General features: G+C 40.2%; 1 pseudogene; it reads right to left on the bottom strand.

The window, feature by feature from the left end:
- Positions 1–2,192: 2,192 nt before the first annotated feature.
- LOC147427350 (large ribosomal subunit protein uL2 pseudogene) lies at positions 2,193–2,606 on the bottom strand (annotated as a pseudogene).
- Positions 2,607–9,779: the final 7,173 nt, after the last annotated feature.

Here is a 9,779-nt window from a genome sequence, read left to right as displayed (position 1 = left end):
GTGTTTTTTTTTTTACATTGAGGACAATCCTTTATGAAGGAGCGAACATCACTCCTCCTAGTTGGCCAGAATACTCCAAGTCTCAAGATCCTTTGCATAGTTTGGTCTTCCGCAAAGTGAAGTCCTACTATGGTAAATGTACTTGACTTAGGTATTGGTTTTTCTCTTCAAGATTAATGCATAAGAGCAATATTCCATCTCGGTTTCTTTTGTATAGCCTACCAGCTAGTGAGGAATCCCAAACCTCAAACGAGAATTTTCGAGCAATCCATAAACCGAGCAAGATAGGGCAAGGTATACTACTTAAAACCCATAGTTGTTTAAGATTTTTGAGATGATTTCAAGAACAAACAAGAAATATAAACAATATTCCACTTATTTATAATGATAAACCCACAATAGTTTTTTGAGTTGAGAGATCTCCTTGAGCATGTTCTTGGTAAAATGTTCCTCTTCCTTGTCACACCACGGACACTTTATCTCCTATTTCTCCTCGGGCCTTATTGCCCTTGGATATTTCCACCAAGTTTTATGATTGTTGGAAACACTGGCACCATGATTCAAATGGCCTTCAAAGTCATGACCTCATAGGGGTTGTTAGAGATTTAGGTGTTTATAGATTAATTAGCACCAAGTATGACATAGTAATGCATGCATGGCTGCAATATATCCCAATTTCATTGCTTGCATAGAAAGAAAAATGTTACTCAATCCGAGACCTCTACCCAAGGGTTAAAACACGAGCCTTATGCTAAAAAAGTAAGGCTCTTTCCACTAATACAAATCTCAAGACTAAGTAGAGAGGATGATATCCTTCTCTTCTCTTCTTCTTAATTCCCCTCTGTCTCTCTCACTCTCGCTCTCTCTAACTCAAGCCGTTATGATTTGATGTATAGATCATGGTGGAAACTTTGGAAGAATTCTACTACAATGAGGACATACTTTTAAGAAAATCCACATCATGGTATATATTGAGGTTTGCATCAACCCATCATATATAGCCAGCCATCGGGGGGGGGGTAATTGCAGTGATTTGATAGAAGAGTCACCAAGGGTGATAGTCATGATCAATGTACTGAGGAAAACTTTGTGCTGCCACATGGCCTCTCCCTTTCACCTACTTGTGTGTTTACTAATCATGGTTACAACCTATCCCCTTCTTGGACACTCTCTTTGATCTCTTTTGCTTGTGTAGATTCCTGATAGTGTTGAAAAACCTACTAGTTTTAGAGAAACTTGGTGTGAAACCCTTGATATATTGATATATATTCAATGTACCTCTTAGTGTTGTTTATTTTGAACATGAGTATAGAATCTATAGAGCTATCTGCCATAGCCTCAACCCATTTTCTTCATGCAAAGATTTGACCTTGTTCAAGAGGCTAAGCTACTGATCACATCTCTCAGAGTCCTGATTCTCCATTGTCACCGTGTAGCCCTCTCTACTAATCTCTAACGGCATTGTTGCTAGCGATATTGTGATACTAGCATCTCGAGCGGTTTTTCTATAGCTCATCTCCCATGAATGTACGTGCTGATGGAGTGCACAAGCCAATCATACTATAGCACCTTTCTCATCTTCTAGAATTTGAGAGCCATGTTTATTAGGATATGCATGCATGCTTATGTGATAATGTGTGTGTGTGTGTGTGTGTGTGAGAGAGAGAGAGAGAGAGAGAGAGTAAGAGAGAGAACTTAGAGCTAAGCAAATATGCAACTCATGAGAGCACGTGATTCCTATAGGCCAGAATGAATGAGGTATTGAGGCTTTAGTGCATCCTGTAGCTCGTTATCAATCATGAGTCATGAGTGACAATATTTTGTCCCTCCTTGCTAACGGAATCCTTGGATGACACAATTTTGAGCACATACATCTAAGCAATAAAAACCTAACCTGATCGCTGTTCATCATAAATAAATCAAGTGTGTGCTTGACTTTAATATAGTTTGTTTATCGCTCTCACACTCCGTACCCTAGAGAACTTCCCCCAACCAATCTCTCTCTCTCTCTCTCTCTTTTCTTTTTTTTTGAGACAAAATAAAGTAGCTTTAAATTAACGTTCTCAATCATGAAATGTGTGTCCAAAACTTGTGGTAATCTTCCCAAAACTCAAGTGTTCACAACTACAGGCTATACAACAGATATCCACCAGAAAATAGTTGCTTACGCCAAGTAGCCTACAAACTGGCCCTCAAGCACTCTTATCTGTCTTTGTAGCAGCAGTAGCAGCCTGTCCATGCAACCTATCCATTCTCCTAGTAGCAATAAGACCAACCTTCTGCCCAGGTGAAGCATCACGTCTGACCGTACTGGCATGCCCAATGTGTTGATGGTTACCACCACCATGGGGATGCTCAACAGGGTTCATTGCCACACCACGTACTTTAGGCCAGCAACTGCATTTCACCTTGTATTTATGATACGCATTACCAGTCTTAAGCATAGGTTTCTCAGTTCTCCCTCCACCTGCGACTTGGCCAACATTGCACGGCAACCACTTGGCACAATCTTCTTGGCTCCAGAGGGAAGCTTGATATGTGTGGTGTTTTTATCCGGATTATGGCTGACAACGATTGCATAGTCACCAGAAGCTCTAGCAAAAGATCCACGATCCCCCACTCATTGTTCGACATTACAAACCCACAGTGCCCTCCGGCACTGACTTGAGAGGAAGAACATTGCCAATGGAAAGGGTTGCCTTCTTTACACAGTAAACAAACTGGCCAGATTACATACCCTCTGCAGCAATGAAGCGCTCATTCTGGTGTTTAAAGCGGAAGGGGTGGCGGAAGGTCACCTTGCAAAGAGGTTCTCCTCTACCAGAATCGTGAACAATGTCGGAGATGACACCCTTAATGTACCCATTACTTTCTGAGTAGTCTAGAGATCTAAAGCGAGCAGGGCCCTTGCGCCTGTGAATCTCTCTCTCTCTCTCTCTCTCTCTCTCTCTCTCTCTCTCTCTCTCTCTCTCTCTCTCTCTCTCTCTCTCTCTCTCTCTCTCTCTCTCTCTCTCTCTCTCTCTCTCTCTCTCTCTCTCTCTCTCTCTCTCTCTCTCTCTCTCTCTCTCTCTCTCTCTCTCTCTCTCTCTCTCTCTCTCTCTCACACACACACACACACACACACACACAGAGTGTCCTGTAGCGAAAGCAAAGACACAAGCATGTATTTTACCCTGCGAGGTTGGCCATAGCAATACCATCATGTAGTTTTGCCTACCCTCCAGAATGTATCATGAACCTCTCTCTAGCCATCCGCGCCAGCGTGGATCACTAGAGGGAGATGTATTGCACCCTGTGGAGCTGCCTTGGTCACACGTAGAAATATCATCATCCAGCTTTTCCCACCTTTTAAAATGCAATATGAACTATAAAAAAAACTCTCTCTAGCCATACGCGCCGGTGTGGATGGCTAGAGGGTGTTAGGACTTTATTAAGAGCTGACTCCTACCTAGGGGGATTGGCAATAGTGGGGAAATGATCACCAATCGCACCTGGAAAAAAATTATGGGCACCCACTATTGGCCATTGACGACGTTAGTGGGGATGTCATGGTATTTAGTCAACACTATGCATGATGGAGATGATGGTTATATTGTCTTGTGGGTGACTACCATGGGTCTATACCTTGCACTTTCCTTCAAGGGTGAATCTGGGCTTGTCCTAGATACATCTACGTATATTTTTTAGTCGTATAGCAGACATGCAGACTTCACATTGTGAAGTTTTTGTCCAAGTTACAACCAATTGATATTGTGCTAATTCTTTCTATCTTTTGTGGTGCGTATGCCCTATCAAGTACCTCATTTTTGTTCTTTTTTTTTATTTTATGCTTCTTTTAGTGATCGGCTTCATTATGGTTGGGCCTGCCCTTGATCTCCAGAGTCATGACAGATACTCGGTACGTTGAACTTTGTGTTGATGTATGCTCATGTGTGTGTGCATGTGGTGTGTGTTGTGATGGGGAGCATATGTTAGTACCTAGTTCTACACCCACTATTGGGCACTGGCGACATTAGTGGGGATGTTGTGGTATTTAGTCAATACTATGCATGATGGAGCTGATGGTTATATTGTCTTGCGGGTGACTACCATGGGTCTATACCTTGCACTTTCCTTCAAGGGTGAATCTGGGATTATCCTGGATTCATCTAGGTATATATGACTCAGTGGGTGCATTCATATTGTACATGCCACAACGTCCCAACATCGACATTCCTTTTTACAATAGCCTTGCATTTAGCCTGTTGTTGTAACATCTAGATATAAAAGAAAGCGTCAGCGTTTGAAGCGACAAATGAGATACGAGCTAGTGGTTATGTGATTCGCAACTATAGGTGAGGGTTAGAGATCAAACCCTTGTCTTTATTTTGCACCAAAAAGTACCAAACTTGCTTCTATTCTGAGGGAAAGGCGTCCCTCTAGTGGGTCTCAAAACTGAGTGCCTTTTTTTGAACCAATGGAGGCTTGCCACCTTGATTGAGGGTATGAAGTTCGAGGTAGTCCGGACCCCCCTAAATTTATGCATGCATAGCCATTTGGATCCCTCTCTCTCTCTCTCTCTCTAGCAAACCATGCCATCTCCAATGGCTAAAGAGAGATTGGCCTTCAACCCAGCTACCCTTTATTGCTCTTAATCTACTTGTTTTGAATAGCGTGTCTTGAGGTCAAGCTTCACTCTCTCTCTCTGTCCCTCTCTCTCTCTCTCTCTCTCTCTCTCTCTCTCTCTCTCTCTCTCTCTCTCTCTATATATATATATATATATATATATATATATATATATATATATATATATATATATATATATATATATATATACACACACACACACACACACACACACGTGTGTGTGTGTGTGCATACATCTCTCTCTCGCTCTCTCTCTCTCTCTCTCTCTCTCTCTCTCTCTCGATACACACACACACACATGTGTGTGTGTGTGTGTGTGTGTGTGTGTGTGTGTGTGTGTGTGTGTGTGTGTGTGTGTGTGTGCATACATATGTATATATACATATATAATATGCATGGTTAGAGATAGGTGCAAAGAAAAAATAAAAACCAATGTACTTGACAATGGAGCACTATGAACATCACCATACAAAAAGCAACACATCATGACGTGAAAAATTAACATAATTAGAAAGCTAGAGTTCAGCTAAATGTTTATAGATACATACAAACATTTGCTCGGGTTTGTCTTTGCTCGGAAAAACTCTCTCGGTGCGTGGTAAGACTCCAGCTAGTAATTGATACATAACCGATTGCTCAATTAATCCGATTGTAATAGGAAGTGGTATTTGCGAGTCCACTTGAGCTATGGTCATCAATAACACCATATTGTCCGACCATCAAGGTATCATTTCCATGGAGAACAAATAGGCATCTAGTAGATCATCATCTAACCCTTTAGGTGATTCCCCTGAAACAATCCTTGACAAATGATCTGGTCTTTGATGAGTAGTGCCCTCTTTTACAACCACAGTGAAATCAAGTTTGAGAATAATGATGAACCATCTCACTATTCTTCTTGTGCTGCATGGCTTGTTGACCAAGTACAATAAGGCTTGGTGGTCCACAAAGAACACAAATTTGTTTGCTAATAGGTAATGCCTATACTTTTTTATGGCATAGATCATTCCTAATCGTTCTCTTTCAATGGTGGTGTAATTTTTTTCTGCCATATTCAACTATTGGCTAGCATAATAAATAGGAAAATCAATTTTCTCGTCTCCTGGTTGAGCTAGTATACACCCTATGGAAAAATTGGAAGCATCTACATGTATGTAGAATATCTTATTCCAATCTTGTACTTTCAATATTGGAGTTGAAGTAAGAGCTTGCTTAAGCTTCGTGAAGGATTCTTCACATGCTTCAGTCCACTCAAAGTATGTAGTCAAGCTATACATGGGTTTTGTAATTATAGCGTACATGTAAATGAGCCGTCTGTAATATCCACAATGCCCCATAAGGGCCTGAACCCCCTTGACTGTTGTTGGTCTAGGAAAACCAACAATGACATGAATTTTATCCATATCAATAGCTATGCCATTTTTTGACACTATATGTCCAAGAATTTTCCTTTATCTACCCATGAATGTGCACTTTTTAGGATTTAGGCAAATCCTATAAAGTCTACATTTTTTTAATACCTTTTTGAGATGTTCAAAATGATTAGCTCGGATTGATGAATGTACACATAGATCATGCATATATACTTCCAATAATTTCCTAAGATATTCTTTAAAAGCATGGCTTATCAATCTCTGGAATGTGGCAGGAGCATTAGTTAACCCAAATGGCATAGCCCGATAGGCAAAAATACCCCATTCCATTGCAAAAGCAGTTTTATGCTGACTTTTTGGGTCAACCAAAAGTTGATTGTATCCCGAAAAACCATCTAAGAAACTGTAAGCTTCTTTAACAGCAACTCGTTCTAACACATGCTCACTGATTGGAAGAGGAAAGTTGTCTCTAATGGTAGATGCATTCACTTTCTTGAGATTGACACACACTCGTAATCTTCCATTCTTCTTGGGTACTATCACAATTAGAGACACCCAATCTGTGTGTTCAATTTCATAGATGAATTCGGATTCCTTTAGCTTTTCAATCTCTTCTTTAATCTTCTTGGAAAATGTTTCATTATATGTGTACGGCCTTTGTCTACTTGGTTTTGCAGCATCTCTCATGGGTATGGTATGTTGACAGATTTTTGGATCAACACCCTTGAGATCCTTGTAAGACCAAGCGAAGATATCTCGGTATTCTTTTAGTAAGCTTAGTAACATCTCTTCTGCTTCTTTTGTTAGGTCCTTTGCAATGTAGGCAGGCCTTTTTTTTTTTTTGTCCTAGTTCAGCCAAATCTATCTTTTTTGCATTTTCAAGCCCTTCGTAGGACTCGCCCTGTTTCTGTAGTTCTCTAACATGTTGTTCGACTATGATTTTTCGATCTTGGAGAGTATACTTTTTGTAATCGGATGGAACACTCATGACATCTCTACCAACCTCTTCTGTGGTTTCCATTTTGGTTGTATATATCTCCTTTAGAGATTTTTTCAACTCTTGATACTTCTTTTTCCGCTCAACTCGTGTCATGGTTGACTCCTTTTCCTGTTTTTTTGGCTTTGTTTGAGTATCCTACCTTGTTTTTCTCAATGTTTTTGACATTTTTGGGTTTTCATTTGAAGAAAATCTGCCCGGGGAGGTCACCTAATAAAAATGTAACCTATCACGTGAGTTCAATAGAAGGGTATTAAAAGTTCTTGAAACTTACAGAAATATATATACATAAGGGCATTATTTTTTCAAACATGAAAAAAACTTACAGATTTTGGAAGAAAAGGGTACATTATATTCTTAACAAAATTCACAGATAAGGGGTTTTACAAACATGTCTTGAACGCACGTGATATGGTAGTTTTACACATAGTGAACCCCCCGAGGATATCTGCCACTGATTTTGTTCGTAACACAATCATGTTCATCTATCGGCATCAGGAACTTTGTTCTACTGGAGACTGATGGCATAGGTCTAGATTTCACGTTTCTTGTGTCTCTTTTCCGTCTATATCTTTTTTGTCTTTTTGGTTTCTGGTTAGGAAAGTCAAAAAAAATTTCCTCCCCTCGTTTCATGAGTAGCTTAGCTCTCACTTGTTCTTTTTCTGACCCCGAATCTTCTAAGGTAGCTGAGTGTCTGTCTAACTCATCTCTCGCATCGTAGTAGAGGTCTCAAAAGAATTGTTGATCTTTCATCAAGTCCTTGGGTTCCTCTATTTCATCTTCAATGTGGAGGGTTGAAATCATGTGAATGGGAATTATGTCATAGCCGTTCTCAATGCAAAATTGAGTAGGCATAGACGTATTCACACATACATCCATTGTCGCTAAAATTTGAGTCCACTCAAATGGCTCAAACAAATGCTCTAGAAAGGTTCAGGTACATAAGCTTCGTCTATGAAATCCCTTTCTAAAATACATTCTTCTCGTTCTAAACTCCCATTTTCTGAAGCTCTGCACATCCAAATAGGAGTGTCTTTGTTCAACCATGATGGAAGCTTAGTTTCAGCCGAAGAGACTGAATCAAGCTCTTGTATGGGCATTTTCATGACATCTATATAAGTGTGATCTTTTAGATTACCCCTTGTTATAGATCCCACTTGCTTTAAGTACAGATAATTGTTTTCCCAATCTTGGATAAGTTGTACCTGTCGCATGAAAGGTCTTCCCAATATGATTTCATAATTGAGTTTTTTTCCAAAGTCTACTATGGCAAAAGTGTGTTGATATTCAATCCCACAGGAATTGACTATCACTTTTTCAAGCAGTCCTAATGGTATTTCAATGTGTCCATCAGCCAATTGCAGTTTCATTCGAGTTTGTCTAATGGCTGGCTGTCCCCATGATTCCCATACTGCTTTTGTGGCTATGGCTAATCCTACCCCACTATCCAGTATTGCCATGGTTTCAATGTCATTATATTTCACTGGAAGAGTTGTGTTTCCTTCTTCCCCTTCGTAATATTCTCCGACTTTGTTCATTGGAACAGGTCGAATCTCTTTGTTGTCCATTTAGTTTCTCAATTTTTTCAAATTTTTTGAGATTAGCCGTGTTATCCCTACCTTCTCTAGGGTTTTCTGTAGATCATTCCATAAATATGGTCTGATTTTTAACAGTTCTCCCAAAGTAAGAGTACATTGGATAGGTGTAGACATGATTGAATGAATGTTTTCTACTTCTAGGGTCTGCTCTAGTCTTTTTAATTGAGTGGTCTTGCACACTATGGATTCATCTTCATTATCTCTCACGTAAGAGGGTAATGTTTTCAAGATCAAGTTTCGACATTCCTGAAGCTTCAGATCCGCAATGCCCATACAAGGATTGTACGTCTATGTTCATATCATGAGGTAGATTGTCTAGCCAAACTTCCTCTATAGGAGCTAGCTTTAGAGTTAGGCTCCCATCATTGATCTCTCTGACTTTTTCCCATAAGTGTCTTGGCTAATCTTCCTCTACGAATGGAATTCTGTCTAAGGTATCTTCGTTGTCAGGCACTATAAGTTCTTGCTCTTTTGGTTCAGTGTGGGATTCTACCACCACTTCAGATTTTTCTTTAGTGTCTTTTACACAAGCTCCTCAGGTTTTGCCATACTTTTGAGCTTGGGTTTTTGTTTTTCCAGCATTTCTTGTGTGATTCTTACCAAATTTTGATAAGCTTCAAGCTTAGCTACTTCCATGTCTGAAGAAGGATAGTTTTTCCATTTGTTTTCGATGTTTTGTCCTGCTTTAAGTCTCGCTTGGTAATCTTCCAAGGTTGCATTAATGTTGGAATCAGGGTTGCAAAGAAACGCACACAGCTTGGAGAAGATGAAGGAAGCTCAAGGCACACAATAGAGAGTGTGTTACTTAGTGTGCAATGGAAAGATGGATAGCCCTAGAGTGATGGGCGTATATACAATGCTCTGGGGGGAAAACCTCCTAAAGAGGGGAAAAATTCCCCGGCGGTCCTAGTGTGTTCACACACATCACTACCACATGTATATGGTAACAAATCCCCCCTAGAGTGATGCGGTGAACGAGAGCTGGCACATGAGTAAAGGGAAGTTCCATGCCCTGAGGACATGATTAGTCCACAAAGGGGAGTAAGCCCAAAGCTTTGCAGAAAGCTTCAAGCTTCTCACGAGACAATGCCTTTCTGAAACGATCTGCAAGGTTGTCCTGTGTTGGCACATAAGACAAGCTAATCTCTCCTGCTGAGAGCCTCTCCCTGACAAGTGGTAATGCAC

Source organism: Adiantum capillus-veneris, chromosome 23 (genome assembly GCF_014529385.1).
Source record: "Adiantum capillus-veneris isolate H3 chromosome 23, ASM1452938v2, whole genome shotgun sequence".
Lineage (NCBI taxonomy): Eukaryota > Viridiplantae > Streptophyta > Polypodiopsida > Polypodiales > Pteridaceae > Adiantum > Adiantum capillus-veneris.
This window is presented reverse-complemented; position numbering and strand designations above follow the sequence as displayed.